Here is a 19,671-nt window from a genome sequence, read left to right as displayed (position 1 = left end):
GAGAGTACAGACCCAGGTCCAGGAGATGTCCTGGGCCTGGGAGGCCTCAGAAAAGGTGTGCGAGCCTGGAGGGGTGACCCTGGAGGCCCAGTTCTGGGAACTCCTGGCTGAGAGACCTCCCTTCCTCAGATGTGGGGGTTTTGGGGGGGTGGACACCTGCTTGGACCCAGAGGGGTTTAAGATGAGCAGAGCAGCTGCAGCTGGGGGCCATACCCTAAACAGACCCAGCAGGCCTTATAAAAGCCAGGAGCAGAAGAACACACACATTCTCCCTCTCTGAGAGGGAGGGACCTAACTGCAGAGACCTGAATAGAGGACCTAGTTGAGAGCAGGGCTGGGGAAAGGCTAAGGTAGCTGGGGATCTCTGGCATAGGAAAACCCCAGGCTGCAGGCCTGGGAAGGCTTATTAGGCATGGGGGTTGCAGGGGCAGCCATGGGTAGGCAAAGGCAGCAGGTCCAAACCCAACCTTGCCGGTGATGAGTGGCTCATACTGCAGTCTGCCTCAGGGCATGGGGGTTAGCTGGTGACTGGCAGGATCCTACGACTGAGGTGAGGTAGGGATAGTGGGTGGGAGGTTCCCCTGGGAGGGGGAGACCCAGAGCTGTGGGGTACTGCCAGGGGGAAGCACCCAGTGAAAGGCACAGCACGGTCCTGGGAGGGACATGGGAGCCAGCAGCAAGGCAAGACACCGCCTGAAGAGGGTGCTCTAGAGGCTGGAATGCTAATTCCCTGAGATGACCAGCAGGAGGTGCCGCCAGGCGAGTCTGCAGCCAGTTACACCTACATAGTCATAGTACATAGACAGATGTAATATAAGAAGAATTTAGTATTTTATGGGCTCAGATCCTGCTCATATCCTAGATGTCATAACTGATGTCTGAGACAAAACTGCCATTAACTTAATGATACAAGAGTACCCCAAATGTGTTGAGAATTGGTGGATCAGACAGATGTTTCTCACTGCAAAATATTTTCACTTAATTTCATTATAGTAGATCAACTTTATAATAATGAAATCCACAGGTAAAAATGATTTCTTACAGCTTTGTAAAGCCTTACTAGCATTTTGTTAAAATGCATCTTGAGATTTGGCTGAGGAGGATCCTTAGAAGGCTCAGTGCCTGGTCTCACTGCATAAAACTGTAGATGTGCTGGATGTTTAAATGCTAGAGTGAAAACCTGTCCTCTAGCCAAATCTGCTAAGATTTGTGAAAAGGGAGAAGACAGTGTACCCAGGATGCTGCTGTCATGACAGTGCAGAAAGGGGGCAATGTGTTTGCTTTCAGAACTTTTTTCTTCTAGAAATCAACATCTGGCCCTTTATTTTGTTGCCTAAATAAAATCCATTTATACACAAAATGTATCAAGGCAAACAGCAAGTTTAAATATCAATTATGTAATTGACAGCTTTACATTTCTAATAAAACATAGCACAACCAAAGTAACCATTTCTGCATATGAATGAATGGTTTTAATGGAGCATTCAAGTTATACCAGTTTTCATTTTTCTTAATACATGAACCAGTCCACTCCACCCATTTACAATTGAATAGAAAGTCCATCTTGGTACCAATATGACTACTATGTATCTAATGTGTTGCCTGATCTTTATGTATGTATTTAAGAATCCCCAGTTATCACTTTGAGGGTTGTCAGGTTCTTGTCCCAAGATTAGGCTCAATAGTATTCATATTATATACTTTGGAACCCCAATGTGCACAGCTGGAACACACTCACTATAGGAACTTATTTATTTATAAATATAGTTTAGTTTAGCACAGGCACAAACACCCCAACTCACTAAGGTAGGCAGACATACTACAGAATGTACATCTGCACATTCATATATTTGCACCATCTCCTGTAGAACTTGAAATGTTAATCTTCCTCATCACCATCACCTTCCCCATCATCACCAGTGACCATCATTCTGGCACCTCCCCAGGACTACATCTTTCTCTCCTACTGCCCCTAGGCTGGGATGCCACTTTTATAATATGTTACGCTGACACCATTGTTTGATGCATATTCAGTAGGGGATTTTTTTCCCCTTTTCCTTGTTTGTATTTCTTCACCTTACTAATGTTGGAGTATCTTTTTTTATAGGTTAGTATATCTGATCTCACTTATCATATACATCCATTCATTACCATGACCCTTTTGTGGTTAGGTAGGTTATTTTTGTGTTAACCAGATTAGCTCTTTCCAAGAGTTGTGGTGTACTCCTAAATTTATGGTATGAATTTAGAAAAGCCCCTAGGACAACCTGCTTTAGTGCATACTCTATATTAAAGGTCGCAGCCATACATGGACCTTATGCTTTAGCTCATCACCATCTATCTAAAAGGTCCCAAACATATGTATGCTAACTTTGCCTTAGCTCACCGTACAGGATGTGGCCTGTAGGTCCCTTGTGTTCCAGCCAAAAATACTCTAATATAGACCTATTATAATAAACTAATCAAACCCATAAGAAACTTTTAAAAGTTTAGGCTAGCCTGCTTGCTTGCCTATATATCTCATGTACCTGTTATGTATGTCAGTTTATTGCCAGGACGCTTCTGTGGTTGAATTATTTACCTGTGGTTGGAACTTTCCCTTAAACTCTATTTTCAGCTCCCCAAATACTTGGTTTTCATGGGGCTGTTTATCTGTGCAAAGTCTCTAGGCCTCAAGCCTTATGCTAATTTACTGAAGCAAATGTTTTATAGGATATGGGTCTGTAAATTTCTTGCATTACTGCTGAATATAATGCAAAGCAGTAAATAGAATAAAGGCAAGCTAGCCCACTGGGCTACAAATGCACAATATTCTATCTCCACATCACTTCTCCACATGGCTAAAGCATGCCAGAGTCAAGCTGAATTAATTGCTTAAAACTTGACACCCCCAAAATAAGGTTAAAATGAATATCTGGTTTTGGGCTTTGCAGTTTGAAGGCTGCCAGAGACACTGAAGCACAGCAATTGGAGGATTTTCTGTTTAATTTCCTTACCTTTTTAAAGTAGTATTTTTAGACCTGCTTCCAAAATAAATGGATGAGGTTTTGAGGAAAAGAATTTTCTTTGAGTAAGTTTAAATCAAGGACACAGCTAATATTTAGATCTTTCAGATAGTCTGTAGGGTCATTAAGTGGCTAATTACAAGACAGGCTTGCCAAAGGCGTGCTTGACTGATGACAGACTTGTTGGCTGGGAGAAAGGCTGACTTTTTGTAACATTAACATCCTAGCATAATAAGCCCAGAAATGGGCAGGTTTTTGCAGCTTGGTTGCTATGTGGTCTCCAACTGTTGCACAAGTACTAAATCCCCAGGTCCAACAATTTTACCAGAACACAATGCCCATTGTACCCAAGATTTGGGACTCTAGAATATGATACAAAGCCCACTGAAGTCAGTGAAAAGACTCCCATTGCACCAGGCATCTAATTTTTTTTTTTGGTAAAAGCATGTGCAATTCTTGTACTAAGATGCTAGATCTACAATGGTGACCTGGGCTCAATGGTGCAATGTCTAATCTTTAGGCACCTTGCCACCCAGTGGAATTTACATCCCCAGGTTAGGCACCCTGGCTCTCTACATAATCTATAGGGGGAGTTAGGCACCTAAAAATGGAATTTCAAAAAGCCAGCACGCTCAGTGGGCAGCTGCCTTAACTATCCAGTAGGAAATTCCAAAGAGGTTTGTGGGCTAAGCTGTACCCTTCAGAGGGAATTAGTTATCTAGTGCTGGGCTGGAGGGAGGTGCCTCCCTCCACTCAAGATTCACAGCAGTAAACTCCCTCCTTGGGTAGGGGGTTAAGTCAGGTCTGGCCTTTCTCATGAAATAGTAGTATTGGTACTACCTTCTTATACCCAATAGTCCAGTGGCTAGCACATTCCTCCAGGATGTGGGAAATTTGGGTTCATATCTCCACTTTGCCTGATTTGGAGCAAGGACTTTAACCCAGGCCTCCCACCTGCCAAGTGCATGCTCCAACCCCAGGACTATAGGTGTACCCTGAAATAGGGCTCTTTTGGTCTCTATGTTGAAGCTGTTTCCCTCTGTATAAAATACTTAAATATCCACTGGGTCACAGAGAGGGTAAGAATTACTCTACACAGCCCAGTGATTAGGGTATGAGGTTCCAGTCTCACTGCCAATAAATCTTTAGGTGTCTGCAGGCTTAGGTGGCAATTGATCAGGAAATTTGAGGTTCTTAACTTTGGATTTAAGCACCTAAAGTAGTAGTTAGATCCTTTGTAGATCTAGCCCTGTGTGCTCATGCTGAGAGCCTCATCTGACCTTCACCAAGCTTGTCTCTTGCCCTTCAGAAGTCAAATCCTAATCATGTTCGTTGATTTCAAAAACCTTAAACACCCCTATAGACAAACACACACACCCCTCAAGTGGAGAGTGCTGCTCAGCCCACCTGTGTAATACCTGTTGTGTGCCTCTAGACCAGGGGTGGCTAAATTTTTTGGCCAAAGGGCCACATCTGGGAATAGAAATTGTATGGCAGGCCATGAATGCTCACAAAATTGGGTTTGGGGTGTGTGTGTGTGGGGGGGTGAGGGCTCCAGAGTGGGGCCAGAAATGACTAGTTCAGTGTGTGTAAGGAGGCTCTGCGCTGGGGCAAGGGAATCGGGGGTGAGGGCTGAGGGGTTTGGAGTACAGAAGGGTGCTCCAGGGTGGGAGGGGTATCAGGGCTTTGGCAGGGGGTTGGGGCATGGGGAAAGGCTCAGGGATGCAAGCTCTGGATGGGACTTACCTCAAGTGGCTCCTGGAAGCAGCAGCCATGTCCCCAATCCAGCGCCTACCTGGAGCTGCAGCCAGGCAGCTCTGCCCATTGCCCTGTCTGCAGGCATCACCCCTGCAGCTCCCATTGGCCACAGTTCCTGGATAATGGGAGCTGTGGGAGTGGTGCTTTGGGTGGGGGCAGTGTGTGGCGCAGAGCCCCCTGGCTGCCCTTAAACATAGGAGCCAAAGCAGGGCCATGCTGCTGCTGGAAGTAGTGTGGAGCAGTCCCTGACCCTGCTCCCCAGTTGGAGTTGCAGAGTGGGGCCATGCTTCTGGGAGTCATGTAGAGCAGCCCCCAACCCCACTCCCCGACTGGTGCTCTAAGACCAGCTTAAAATGGCTGGCGGACCAGATCCAATCCACATGCTGTAGTTTGCCCACCCCTGATCTAGACAGGACTTCATTTTCCAGAGGTTCCAATTCAGGACACATCACCCAAATTAAACAGTGAACTAAATAACCATATAAATAATATATGGCACATTAAGTGCACTCTGAGTTCTTGGATATGTGAATCTTGTAAAGTCTGTTTCTGCATTTTGCATACAAATGTGCATGATACATGGGGATGTTTTCCTGCTGACATTTCTAAAAGCCAGATTGAACCCAAAGTGATGAAATGAGTTTCTTAGTTTGGGGAGAAGGGAAAAAAGGAGAGTCTTGTAGTTACTTTGATTAGGATCACTTCTGGCCCTAGCAACAATGACTAACTACCTCATTATGCAAAAATTAGATCATACAAGTTGTCATGTACAGACTAATTTTCATCTCAATCTGATATTCCCTGTGCTCAGAAAATATCCTCCTTTGAAACATGATTCTAAAGTCAAAGCCTGTGACAGGGTGGAAAAGCCAAAAGCTATATATTTAAGTGCACAACAGTTTACTTCAAGGATGAGAGCTAAGAATGACTTCTTTGCAGTAGTTACTTTAATTCTTATGTCAGTTCTCTCTTTTTTTTTTAAATCACTTTCAGTGAAAAATGAGCAAGAGAAAGCAAATTAGTCTTTGTTTTATGTTAACTGTATGCTGCTGTGTTCTGGATGCTGCATAGACATTAAACAGCAGCAGCACACTTGCTACAACTTCCAAAAGGTTTTACTGACTTCCCTTTACTTTTAAAATTCTTAGGTATGTATAAGAAACCTAGCATACAGGGGAACCTCTGAGTGATGCCTGTTCAGACAGAAAAATAAAGCAGAAGGAAATGTATTGCTGATAGTTGAACCTACTGGAAGATATACAAGTGGTGCCGAGCTAGGCACTATACTACCTCTGAAAGACTAAGCAGTCATGTAAGTGTAAAGGACTAGTTGACCAGGTTCATCTGTGGTTTGATTAGTGATTTCTTGTTAACTGGAGGGGTCAGTCTTGATTTAGCCTAATATCTAAGGGCTGTATGTCTCTCGGCCTGCTCCACTTCCCGCAGCCCCCATTGGCTGGGCACAGCGAACCACGGCAAGTGGGAGCTGCGATCGGCTGAATCTGCAGATGCATCAGCTAAACTGGCCGGGCCCACCGGCAGCTTTTCCTGAACAAGTGCATCCTAAAGACTGTCAGATGATTGGCTGAACTAAGGAGGGAAAACAGATCCTTCCATGGAGAAAGGGTATGGCTATAGATTGTCTAATCCATTTTTTATGCCATTGTTAGTGTGCTTACCACATGGAATACAGAGTAACTTCCACAATCGCAGAGCTACACATTTTGAGTCCTCATAAAGATCACATTCACACCTCTTGCCTGGCTCTGAAAGAAAACAGAGCACCTAAGAGACAGGCATTTCAATCAGACTGGGGAGCTGAAGGAGAAGGTGTGTGATGTAATATTTTATTGGATTAACTTCGGTTGATGAAAGATGCAAGCTTTTGAGCTACCTAATGCTCTTTATCAGAAAATGAGCATAGCTTCCATGTCACCATCTTTACCTGCAGTGTCCTCGGGTTTGGCCGCTTGCAGCTCCCACTAGCCCCGGTTTGCCGTTCCAGGCCAATGGGGGCTGCGGGAAGCGATGGCCAGCACATCCCTTGGCCTGCGCTGCTTCCCACAGCCCCAATTCACCTGGAACAGCAAACGGCAGCCAGTGGGAGCTACATGTAAACAAACCATCCCAGACCACCAGCAGATTTCCCTGATGGGCCGCATGCCAAAGGTTGACTATCCCTGATTTAGGCTATGGTCACTTCTTTCACTTTGTAAGGAATGGATGATCCAAACAAACAAGTAGCAGTGTTATTTATTGGCTTCCTTTTGTTAGCGTTAGATATAAGATATGGAAACAAAGTAACCAGGTTCCCTGAGCCCCATGTCCTTAATGGAATCTTTTGCAGTTCAAAATTTAAGAGGAATATCAAGCAAGGTCTTTTCAGCATATGTGCCATCTGTAGACTGACTTCTGTCTCACAGCATTTCCTGCTTTTTCAGACAGAGCTGAAGCAGCAAAAGGGGGGGGAGACCTAATTAAATAAGAAACTAAAATTGTCCTCTAAAAGGACAAATATTTCTAGAACAACAAGAGATTCCGATTCTAACTGGATAGAGTTTACATTATCTGATGTGAGTTATGTTATGGAGAAGGATGGTATTTTCTGCTTACAGGGGAAGTATTTCCCCCAACCCCTTAAGGATCTGACATTTGCAATAGAGGATGGTATTCTCCCATATTCACCTGTTCCTAGACATGGTTATGCCAATGGTTCCTGTACATGGAGACTTCAGCAGAGAAACTGAAACAGCAGGAAAAATTAGGATAAGGTACAATATTCTGAAGGAAAATACATGGTGACCCTAAGACTTTTTGCAGTTCCATTGATTGCATAAATGGATGGGAGAAATTTGATTAAAGCAAAATACTTATTTAGCAATCAAACTGTCACTAGTTGTCCATGCAGGAAATGAAACTGGAAGTTAGCTTACCCCTTTGGGAGTCATAAGCCCAGCAAGCTCAAATCATGAATAAATGTGCTGATTCTGCTGGAGAAATTTGTCAGTATTAATTCCTCCTTACACATGTATAGAGGTTGGCTTATCTATGGACTGCTGTGTTTTCCTACATGTAGATTTACTGTTAAGGAATGGTCTAACAAATGAATTTTCTATTAATAAACTTGTAATGTTTATTTGGTAGAAAATCTAAAACCTTTGTTTCACTACATTTATTGTGTAGCTCTCAATATCCATCTTTTCCCCCGACAATGAAAAGTTCCTTTTTTTACATTGAGGAAAAAAATTCTCATAATTGCTCCTCTGGTTGGAGGATAACATAGGGATAAGTGCTAGAAGGAAAGATACTTGTGTTTTAGGTGAGTAACTCCCCTTGGCTGCATATTTCTTCAGAGCAACTTTCAAAGGGTTCCTCAATATTAACTACCTTCTTGTATTAGACTTGCTGGATTAGGAGAGTTTGCAGAGCTCTAAATTAGTTTGTCTCTTACGGGATTTAAGAAATGCTCTCTGTGCATTTTTTTTTTTTGAGCATGTGAGCATTCTTATAGATTCATAGACACTAAGGTCAGAAGGGACCATTCTGATCTAGTCTGACCTCCTGCACAGCGCAGGCCACAGAATCTCACCCACCCACTCCTATGAAAAACCTCACCTATGTCTGAGCTAATGCCTCAGGTCCTTGGACTTTACAAAAATATACAAATGGTGACTTCTGCTGATGTAATAGAAAGGTGTCTGAAGTGCTCATTTTCTCAGTGTGGTCAAAAGAGACATGATCCTTAGATGTGGTGACATTTCCTGACTCCTATATCAAGAGCACTATAGAATTCTCTTTTCTACGGGGGGGGAAAAAAGGGGGAGGGTGGGGAAGCTCTTTAATTCTCAGGTTGAGATGAGCTTTCAGTTTGAGGCACAGTGACGACAAATTTGACATCAAAACCAATGTTCAAACCTCTAGCATAGAACAGAGGAGAAGGGAAGAGATACAGTGCATATAAATGTGAAATGGGGCTGGTCTAGTATTATGGAATGAACTCCTGTATAATCTAAGAATGACCTCCAGCTATACCACTTTCCATTTGAAAAGCAAGGTTTGCTTTTCACTTTTCTTCAAAAATAAAAGCAGGTAGTAAAGCAGACTTAAAATAGATCAGCTCCCATATTTTCCTCCTGGTGAGAGGAAAAAAGAAAGGGAGAATCACAATTTCTAGTCAACATTGCTGAATGCATGTGGGCCAGGCCCTCCTATTTGTAAGGGAGCAGCAGCAGGACCTGAATACATTAGAACCAGAGCCACATGGAGTCCAAAGAATGAAGAGCCTGAAATAATTAGCTGCTTACTCAGAGTGCCCATCAGCACCATGTGGAAGCCTATGGAATCGTAGGTTCTCAGTCAGCATATCGGCATAGAGTATAGAGAGTGATGGGAAACATCTATAGATAAGGCACCAGAATGCTAATTTCAGTTTATAGCGGTAACTGGCAATATTAGCTAATCTTACTATGAAACAGTTATCACTTGAACAAAACTCAATTCCAGGTACTTTCTAGGTTACTAAGGAAAGAAATCTAGCACATATAAAGCACCTCACACATGATCTAAACTAGCTTTTTCTCTCCGTAATACCACGATCTCACTTTGTCCCTGGGCTAGAAGCAAGGGCTGTGTGTCAACCCATTGGGGAGATGGAAAACTCATTTCCAGTGGTACTGAAGCTCCTGTTTCTAGCGCTGTCTGGTCATGGAATATCATACCTTCAACCTATCACTTACACAGAAGTGAACACTGATCATGCTCCAGGGCAGTGTAATTGTGCATGCAAAGGGCAGAGGGGAATTCCAGGCTTGGGGGAGCCGGGGGGAAGAAGAAAACATTTCTGAAGCATATTTAAAAAGAAACCCAGGCTGCCTGAAGCTTAATGGTTTGGAAGGTTAAAATGACAACTCTGGTGACATACCTAATTGCCTCCCACATCACCTGCTGCCTGGCCCCAAAGGACTAGAAGAGGAGTTTTGATCAGCACTCAAGCTGGAGCTTCCATGATTGAAAAGGATGGGAAGATGAAGGGCCTTCATCTTGGGAATTCAATCATTGTCTAACTTAGTCCAGACAAGACAGAAGTTGCCTGAAAATAAGCCAAGTTCATTAACATAAATTTCCAAAATAAATACCACAGTCTTCCACTGCAGATTTTAATCTGGGTACCTCTGCTTTCCCCCTCTTCCCCCCCCCCCCATGAGAGATTCTCTCTTGCAACTCCGGGAGCCACTGGAGAAGAGGCAATGCCTAGCCTGCCTTCTTTGCCTTCTCCCCCCAAAAAACAAAAAAAAACCCACCACTTAGTCAGGGTTTTCTACCCAGCCATGGCTCTCTTCCTCAGGGACCACTGCAGGAGACACTGTTTTTCTCTCTTCCTGCAGCTTCACTCTGTGAATCCTTTTTGTCTGTTTTCCTAGACCTCCAAAGGCCTGGTTTAGTCACACAAGTGTAACTTAATTCCTTTTTTCTGTCTGGGGAAGCAAATCAGCTGTATCACAAGTGCACTGGGATGTACCTTCCTTTGAAAGGGTCAGCTGCTCTGTGACAGGATTGTGTTAGTATTTGCATGAATTTCACATTTTACAACGGAGTTAAAAATCTAGGGTAGATACAACAAATACATTAAATTAAAGAAAAAGGCTTGAGGCTACTTCCAAAAAATGAATCTTTCTGAAGGAAACATACAGTTTACTAATACTGGGATATTCTTAAATAAGGCTTTATATTATCTCCAAACAAAATTATCCCAGTTACCCCACAGAAAATACTTAGACACAGATTTTTTTTAAAATATAAACCCCATGAATTTTTTAAACTATTGCCATATACTGTAGTCTTCAAATGAATAAGATGTCTGTCTATCTGTCTGTCCCTCTTTACTAGGAGTTTAAAAAAAATCACTTTGTACTGCCCCTATTGTAAAAGTGGATAACTGATTTTTAAAGATAACCCTGTAATGAAGTCCTTGCTTAGAAGGATCACATCTCCAAATGCAGCCAAGAGTAGATGATAAAAGCATAGAGTACAGAAAAGATGGTACAAATCATTAAAGACATCTGTTCAGGTATTACCTGCCGTGATAAAGGATGATTTTAGTAGCCAAACTCATGCTCTTTCAGCCAAGACACATCAAATCATCTTCACAAAGTTCTGCAGCAGATGAAAGAGAAAACTTGAAACAATTCCTGCATCAGAGTTCAGTGACATTGGAGGGATTGAAGGAAGAAAAGGCACAGTAACTCCTCTCGTTTGGTAAAGGAAATCAACATCTCATTTTGCACATGACAGGAACAGTGCTAGCATAAAAATGGTGAACAGGAGAAAATGGAACACAATAGGGCATGTTCTCAGTTACTAGAGGAGAGAGGGATAACAATTATTCAAAAACATTTCAAAATTGTGGGCAATAATTGATCTTTGACAAACACTGAATGATGGTGCTGAAATTCAGCTAATTGTTACTTAAATGTAAAATGGACTGATGTGTCCTGTCTGCAAATCCTAAGGTTTCCTAGTGCTCTGAATGGCCTTGCTCTGGGCAGTGTGAAAGAGACAGCAGGGTGTACACTGGAGCAAGAAACCCATCCTCTGGGTCACAGGCTGCAGTGGGAGGCTGCTGGTGAATGGGGATTCTCAATTAAATGGTGGCTGCAGAAAGAGGTAGAAGACAAAAGTAGTAGGGGAAGGAAGGGAATGGACAAGTTCCAAGAAGAAGAAAGGGGATGAGGATGGAGTGGAAAGGATCTCAGTTAGAAAATGTGGAGGGAAATAGAAGACGAGAGAGAACAACAAAAAGGAGAGAAACGGATGGAGAGAGGAAAATATAGTAATAAGAGAAAGGAATGAAAAAAAGCAGAAGGAGATAAACATTACATCTGTGTCTAAAATTATGTTTATTCAATGTCCTCTGCTATTTTCTGGCTGATAAGCAGGAGCTGAAAGGATGGGGAAATTGCAGGGGGTGGGGGGTGAATGTGGACTGGCATTAGTGAAGCATTTGTTTTAGAATTGAGCACTTCTAATTGTCAGTCACCCTGCACAAACTTATGCTAATAACTGAAAAGCTTCTCAGAGATGCAATTTGGTACGAGAAAAATAGCAAGGACAATACCCAACAGAATGAAGCCAGAAACACAGAGAAATATTGAACTTGGTAAGAGCTATGCAATTTAGAAGGAAGGAGAGATGTGAGTATATAGGCCACACAAAGACATTGATTGCTGGCTTCTGCTCATCTGTGTAAGTTGTCTTCCTCTACATACAGGGCTCCAGCAACTTAAACACCTTCAGAAATCTCCTGGCAATCTTCTATTGAGTGACATGAATCAACACCACAAGAATACCAAATGGCATGATGATCTAAGGGATTAAATGCCAGCTAGTACCTCAAGCTGTTGCAAATGAAAACCAGCCTTACGAAGCTATGGGCTGACTTTTAGCCTAAAAAGAAAAGAATTCCAGAAGGATTTGTAACATCCCTCCATTTCTGTGTCTCCAGCAGAGAAGAGAAAATATTTGAGGGGGTTTTCCTCCTTTGCTTATGTACTTTGTTCACCACAACAATTTGATTTCTAAAGATTATCTATAAACTCTGTTTCAGACATGACCTTATTTTTTATTGTATGTCTAGATAGGGTAGTGATTGATATTTTACCATCCCATATTGGTTTCTTTCAGTTGCAGAAATACTGAACCCTGAAAAGTAGCACTTATTGGAAGATTGCATAATCTCTATCTGCTGAGCTGTGACATTTGTTCTGGGTATTTACTCTCAGTATTTACCAGCCCTGAGAGCCTAAGAGGGGGACAGCATGAGAACCCAGGCTCCAACCAGAGCCAGAACAACTCCACTGCAATTTTACAGCCCCACAGCCTGAGCCCTGTGAGCCCGAGTCAGCGGAGCCAGACCGGTCACAGCTGTGCTGCGCATCTTTTATTGCGGTGTAGACATACCATTAGGACCGTGGTTCCGAAACTTGTTCCACAAGCTTGTGCAGGGAAAGGCCCTGCCGGGCTGGACCGGGCCGGTTTGTTTACCTACCGAGTCTGCAGGTTCAGCAAATCGCAGCTCCCAGTAGCCGCGGTTCGCTGCTTCACGCCAATGGGAGCTGCTGGAAGCGGCGTGGGCCGAGGGACGTACTGGCCGCTGCTTCCAGCAGCTCCCATTGGCCTGGAGCAGCAAACCGCGGCTGCTGGGAGCTATGATTGGCCGAACCTGTGGATGCAGCAGATAAACAAAGCGGCCGAGCCCCCCAGGGGCTTTCCCTGCACAAGCAGCGGAACAAGTTTGGGAACCACTGGCTTAGGAGATAGAGCCCACATCCCATTAAAATGCTTTGAAAATTCCAGCCTTAATATGCAGTTCTGCTCTGAAATGTAATGGGGGAAGTCACATGAAGTATTATGTTCATTGTCTCCCAATGATTTCCATAGACCATTTTCTCAGTTTACTGGTAAAAGTATGGTTTTCTTAATTGCTGGCTCTGCAAGCTCTGACCTGGAATATGAAAGTTGAGGTGGGTTCTTTCTGTGTTACCAATAATAAACATTTTGCAATTGGAATTTAATTATTTGGTCCTGTTGATGATGCAGGAATCAGTAAGGAACCCAGCTCTCTTTCTCTTAGCTGTGTTTGCTCTAATTGGAGATGGAGTTGTATAGCTTAATTTTATCACTACAGTGATCAGATTCTGTATACACACAAACGGCAGATTTCTTGTGTGAGAGGGAGTGCCAATTTTACCTCATCACTTTTTTGAAAATAATTACATTTGTAAGAACAGCAAAGGTTTTGCTAGAAGTTAAATATTTGTGTGAAATCATTCAAAAGAAATATTTGGCTTTTTTTTTTAAAGTGGTTACTACTGTACTTGAATTAACACCTTCATAACGTTCTGTGAAATGAGCTATAGAATTTGATTTCTTTGCCAGGGAATATGCTATCACAAATATACCACCAGTGTCAGTTCAACTTTGTGCAGTAGAATAATTTCATGACTAGAGCCCTATTTTTATTGACCAGGTTTCCACAAACCAGCTTTGATTTTACTGACTTATGAATCACAATTACTCAATGAGCATTTTTAGGTCTGCTCTCTGGTGGGATAACTCTCACACATCTTTCAAGATGGCCAGATAAACATTTGTGTGATTATGTATCTGCATCAATATTAGAAACATGAACATGTTTATTATCAACTCCCTGAATGGTTGCAGAAAGTGAATAAAAGCAAATGTCCCTGAAATGTGGTTTTATATGAACATATGTTTGTAAATAGTAGGGTTTTTTAGCAGCATTTACGCAGTTATAGATGCAGGCTTCTTTCAAACTTCTTGTTAGGGTAGCTGTGATGCTACTTATTTTGGAAGAAAATCAGGAACTCTTGCGCTCAGAACCTAACAGGGGCACCAGTTGTTATATATGTTGTGAACAAACAGTAGTATTTACATTTTTTGTACAAATGGCTATACAGTATATTTTCTTCCTTTGAAATCCTACCAAATCCTATGTCATAATTTTCATACTTGCAATCCCCTTGTTATTATTGTGGTGGGCAGTATGCATAGTACTTCCAAAAACACATGATGTACAGTACACACCCTGTTCTCAGATATGAATCTGAACCAAAGGCCCAGATTCTAACATCCTTCAACTTTGGGAATGTTCATATCTGAACTTCATAGCTGCCTCTCTATTTATACTGGGTTCATTCCATCCCCTCCACCCCAAAATTGTGTAACACTGATCTTTGGGAAAGTCTGGATCTGAACCTTGATCCAGATTTATCTCTTGGTCTCATTTTACCAGTAGTAATACAGGAGGTAAGTTAGAACTTCCCCCTTACAACACAACCAAACCTTGGAGTAGCTTTTTTAATTAATGTATGTGCTACAGATAAGTCTTAATTATTAGATATAAGATGCCCAGAGTAGAATTCTTGACCTGGAAGCTTCGATTGACCTAAATCATCCTCAGACACACAAAACCAGTGCATTAAACTATAATCCCTTAACATCTTCCTAACTTCACTGCCAAAAGTATTATAGTATGGAAAGCATGTCCTCTGAAGTACTCTCTCTATGTGGGCCACTGAGCAAGAATCTCAAGGTCACTTACTAGACCTCCCAAGTGTGGGAACAAACTGTACTTCTAGCAGAGTAAATGAACCAGTTCACCCTTCAGTTTAAAGGAACAGTATTTTAAGCTGGTAATATATTTCAGCTCTTTAAAACCTAATAAAAATATAGCACAAGTCATTTATTATCTGTCGCTTCAATATAAGTAATCCTTATAAAAAGTCAAACTTAAGAAACTCTACAAAAAGGCTTCTTCCCATTTCAGACAGACAATCTCATTTTATATAATTTAAATGACATAGCCAAAGGAATTCAATGCTGAATATTTGGGATGCTTAGATCAAAACCACTCGTGCAATGAAACTCAGAGCAAATGATCAGCCCTCACACCACCCCAAACATCAACTTTGCCTGCCAATACTTTTCAATGCTCATTTACAAGTCATTTTATACTCCACTAATACTCTTTTTTGGTGTGTGTCTATTGGCAGGCATTATACAATCATAAAGCCAAGGAGCAGAAGCAGAATTAGGGAGGTATTAAAACCATTTCCTGACAGTGGCTATAGAAACACCAGCACTAAAGAGCATTTTCTATCCATTGCTCACACAACTTGCCACAGTTCTTGAATTACCCCTGACAAAAAGAAATACGAAAGGAGAAAACAAGCTTCAGAGATGGAAAATATGAGCAGACACGTTCAGTCACAAAGAATTTCTACAAACCTATACCACTCTTATGAGGGAGTCCAATCTATCTCTGTCATACAATCAGCAAGTTGTAGCCCCAGAAAACTTTTCTAGACTATAAATTGCATTGTAGACACAAACTACCTCTAATTGAAGCTTATTTCATGGAGAGAAATTTACCTGAAGCTGGGTGGCCTCACAGGCCACCGGGAATAACAAACTGAGAACAAGTCCAAAACCAAAATACATTGCTGAGTAATTGCTCCTTCCTGAGATGTCCTTAAGATAGTGGTATTCTTATCACCTTTCTGTTCACTGCGGGTCTGCTGGGAGGATAGAGAGGAGAAGAGGGCTGTCATGCCTTCATTAAGCTGATAATGCCCAAATTCAATCAAAGCAGTTAATTGCCTTGCACTGTGTTTGGTTGAATCTGGGGAAACAGATAAGAGCTAGATGACTCAATCCAGAGAAGCTATGGGTGATTTTGGTTGGCTGGAAGAAACAAACAGAGGGATAACAGAGGTAATATCACCCCTTTGCTTGAGGAGGTTTTACCATTTATGAGGCAGCATAAATGGATTTTGGTTGGACTCTCAGCCACTATGTCTATATACACTTCCCCCGCCCCCTCCCCATTTAACATATTCCCAGGGCATTTGCCTCCATTTCTTTCAGATGTGGCCCTTACACCTATCACCTGAGAGTGTTGCCAACTCAAGATGAGACTACTGCAGTGCGCTCTAAGGTGGAAGTACAACTTGCATTGTATTTTGATCCAGAAGTTGGTGTAGAATTTTGTTACGCAGCTTTCTCAGAGCACGTGATATTAATTCTTTGAATCAGCAACTTATTATGAACTGAGTTGAAGTTAAGGTGGAGCTGTGACGCTCCAGTTGGCCTGGGCCCTAGTTAACTGACAGGCATTCCACCTCATATGCCTCCTCTCTTCCCATAATACAGTGGAGGCATATGAGGTGAAATCCCACTTTTGTAAAAAAGAGAATGGACTGGTGGTAAGGCATTGCTTCAGTGTTGGATCTTGGTTGCCTACTAGCACTGTGGTTTGAAATGGTCTTGGTTATGTGTTGTGTTTGTGGGGTTTTTGTTTTGTTTTACTTTTCAGGGCATGCATCAGGGAACTTTTGCTTTCCCCAAGATGCAAGTCTAGGGGAAAAGTGGGCTCTCCTGGGAGATAATAAAGATTGACAGCATGTTTTTATGAACTGCTTTATGATTGATATTTATTATTGTGCAAAAGCAGAGTACTCTATTTATCTAGTTGTAGTCTTAAAATGTCCCAACAGGCACTTAGAGTAAAAGTTGGGTTCTCCTGTTTATGGAAAATGTGTATGCATTGAATTTTTTTTTTAATGAAAAACTCTGTGCCCTGCACTACACAGAACATGGCTGAATTCACATTTGGCTGTGTGAATTGAGTCAAGGGTGATACAGTTGTTGGATCCACAATGTCCACAACTCCGGAGGTGAGGGGGTGCATCTTCGGTGGGCAGCTACTGCTGTCCTAAGGCTGCAGCAGTGGCTGTTTAGCAGCTTGTAGTATTATAAAGTGCTCACTCGCTGTGTGGATGACACCCAAAACCAGAGACAGCAAGTGAGCATTTCTAGGATTTGCTCACACACTAAATGAGGAAATTTTGCAATACCCAACAGAGCAAAGCTGGAAAGGAGCATATTCTAAAGTATTCTAAAGTAACAAGGATGTTAATTCATTTTTGCACACACAGAATAATCCACCCTTAGCCTTGAAGTAACTGCTGTAACAGTTTGTCTTCAAACGCTCTCTGTAGGCTTTTTTCTTAAATGGGAAGATTCAACAGCGTGAGGCAATATCTCCTTTGGAAAGGAAGGCAGCCACAGATATTAGACAGTGTGTCCTAGAGGGATAGGTTTCATTGCTTGAGAATAAATTTTTTTATTCCTCCAGAAAAAGAGCATACTACTAGTGGCTGAACATAGGGGCTATGCTGGAGTTTTATGCCTTTCTTTAAACTTTGCATTTTTAAATACTGTCTAGTACAGCACATCTAGGCAGAAATGCTGTTCTCAGATGGCACAAAAATGGAGAGATGGAAACAAGATGTTGACTCAGAGCTTTTCAGTGTCTTATGCATAAAACTGTATCATCCTCAAAATAACAGTATTTTTACCATAACTTCACATTTTATTCAGGTGTTTTTTTCCCTGGGTTTCAGCTAAAAAAACCCCCCTCTTGATTTCAGAATTAATTACATATGGGGTATATTCAAATGAATCAGTGGGTACTTTTACACCTCTCTTGCCCTAATTTATATTATCCCTTCCGGAGCCTAAAAGTTCATTTTCATTTCTATTTAACAAAAGAGTATTCTCATTTTAATGGACGATTCAGCTTGACAAGTGAGTTACCTTATTCTGAATGCACATCTGTGCTGAGAGGCTGGCATTGTATTGGTTCTGGGAGATGAATTACCAGCTTTCATACATGACAGCTAGTTTAACGCATAATAAAACAACTACTGTGACTATTCATTCTGTTACTAAGTGTAACAGTAAAAATTCTCTGACATCAACATACCAGAGAAATATGCCTTTGTCTTGATAGATGCCCACAATGCATTAAAAAGAAATATCTGAATCCTATCTCAGATTTCAGGAACAACTAAACTCATATGGTTTATTGGAATTTATTTGATTGTTATCATGTTCAATCTTATTAATGCTCATGTAATATTGTTACATATTTATTATTTTTCATGCTTTAAGAGTCCATTTAACTTTTGAATGAACAGAAGAACACTTAGAGGTGCAGTCACTGATGACAGAATACTGTTAAAAAGCTATCATATCTTAAAACCCATCTGGTGCTATCATGGGAGCAATGTGTTACAAGCTAATAAAATTACTACAGAGATAGGAAAAAAAACAGCAAAAAAGATTTAAAAATGCAGCTTCTCTTATTTGTTTTTATAGACGGGAGATTAAACTATTTTACATTGTGCAAAACAGATTTTTTTAAATAAATTTCTGTACAAAAATTATCCTCATTTCAAAATTTAACTGTCATCCAGTTTCATATGAGTCCAAAATCATTTCACTTCTCCATGAATAATACTGTACCAGAAAATTGTACAGTATGGAGATCCTTCAACAATGTAAGTGACACTCTTAGCATACACTTTTACATTATTGAGATTTAATTTAGGCCTTGAATTAAAAAAATGAAAGCAATATTGTGCTAGTCATATTATTGGGGAAATGAATACTTAAAATTTTCTGATCAGTTCTTCTTTTTCAAAATGTCTTAATCTTGGATTATGTGTTTAGTTACTTGAAGGTTTGTGACTATTCCACACACGCACACACTTCCCCCGTCTGCTGCATTAAAGAAAAATTGCATTGCATCAGAGTAATAGTTTTAGCATGTTTACTCTGCCATTGACTGATGTGAATGTGAATCCCAGCAGATCTCATAAATGATGGGGGAAATATTCATCTTGCTCTTAGTCTTATCAACCATGAATGCTTATTTTCTTTATTTTGGATGATTAGCAATCATTGGCAGAACAGAGGGTAAAATTCCAATCCAGTCACATAAGGCTTTGTTTTCGTTGCATATATTTGTGTAGTTTATATTTAATTGAAGAATCTCAGTGCATGTGTATGAATGACTTTTGGATCCCTCGTGTCTCAATCAGTGCAGAACAGACACATACACAGCAGGTGGGCTTCCTCGTGCTGTTATGCTGATGTTTCTTCACTCTTAATATTAAATGACCACCTGAGCTGAATGTGATAGACATTTTATCTGAGCGTTTATTCAGTCTTTGGCCTTTTCTGAGGCAGCACTGTCAATTTTTTCAACAGATCTGATGCATGTAATTCAACAAGAATCAAGATTTCAGAATGCAAATTTTACTTTGGATTCCTGTAATTATCCATTTCCCCCTCTGCACTTATCAAGGTTAGATTCAAACCAGACTCACAAGGGAAAAAAAAATACTCTAAGCATCAAACACATAACCCAGCAGTCCTATGGTGTTGATGTTAACTACTGTGAAACATGGCTGGTAAAAGATAATAAATGTGTTTATATATTTTGTGTGCAACTTATCTCTTAATAAAAGTTATTACCAAATGC

Source organism: Dermochelys coriacea, chromosome 9, assembly GCF_009764565.3.
Source record: "Dermochelys coriacea isolate rDerCor1 chromosome 9, rDerCor1.pri.v4, whole genome shotgun sequence".
Lineage (NCBI taxonomy): Eukaryota > Metazoa > Chordata > Testudines > Dermochelyidae > Dermochelys > Dermochelys coriacea.
Note: the sequence above shows the minus strand (reverse complement) of the source record.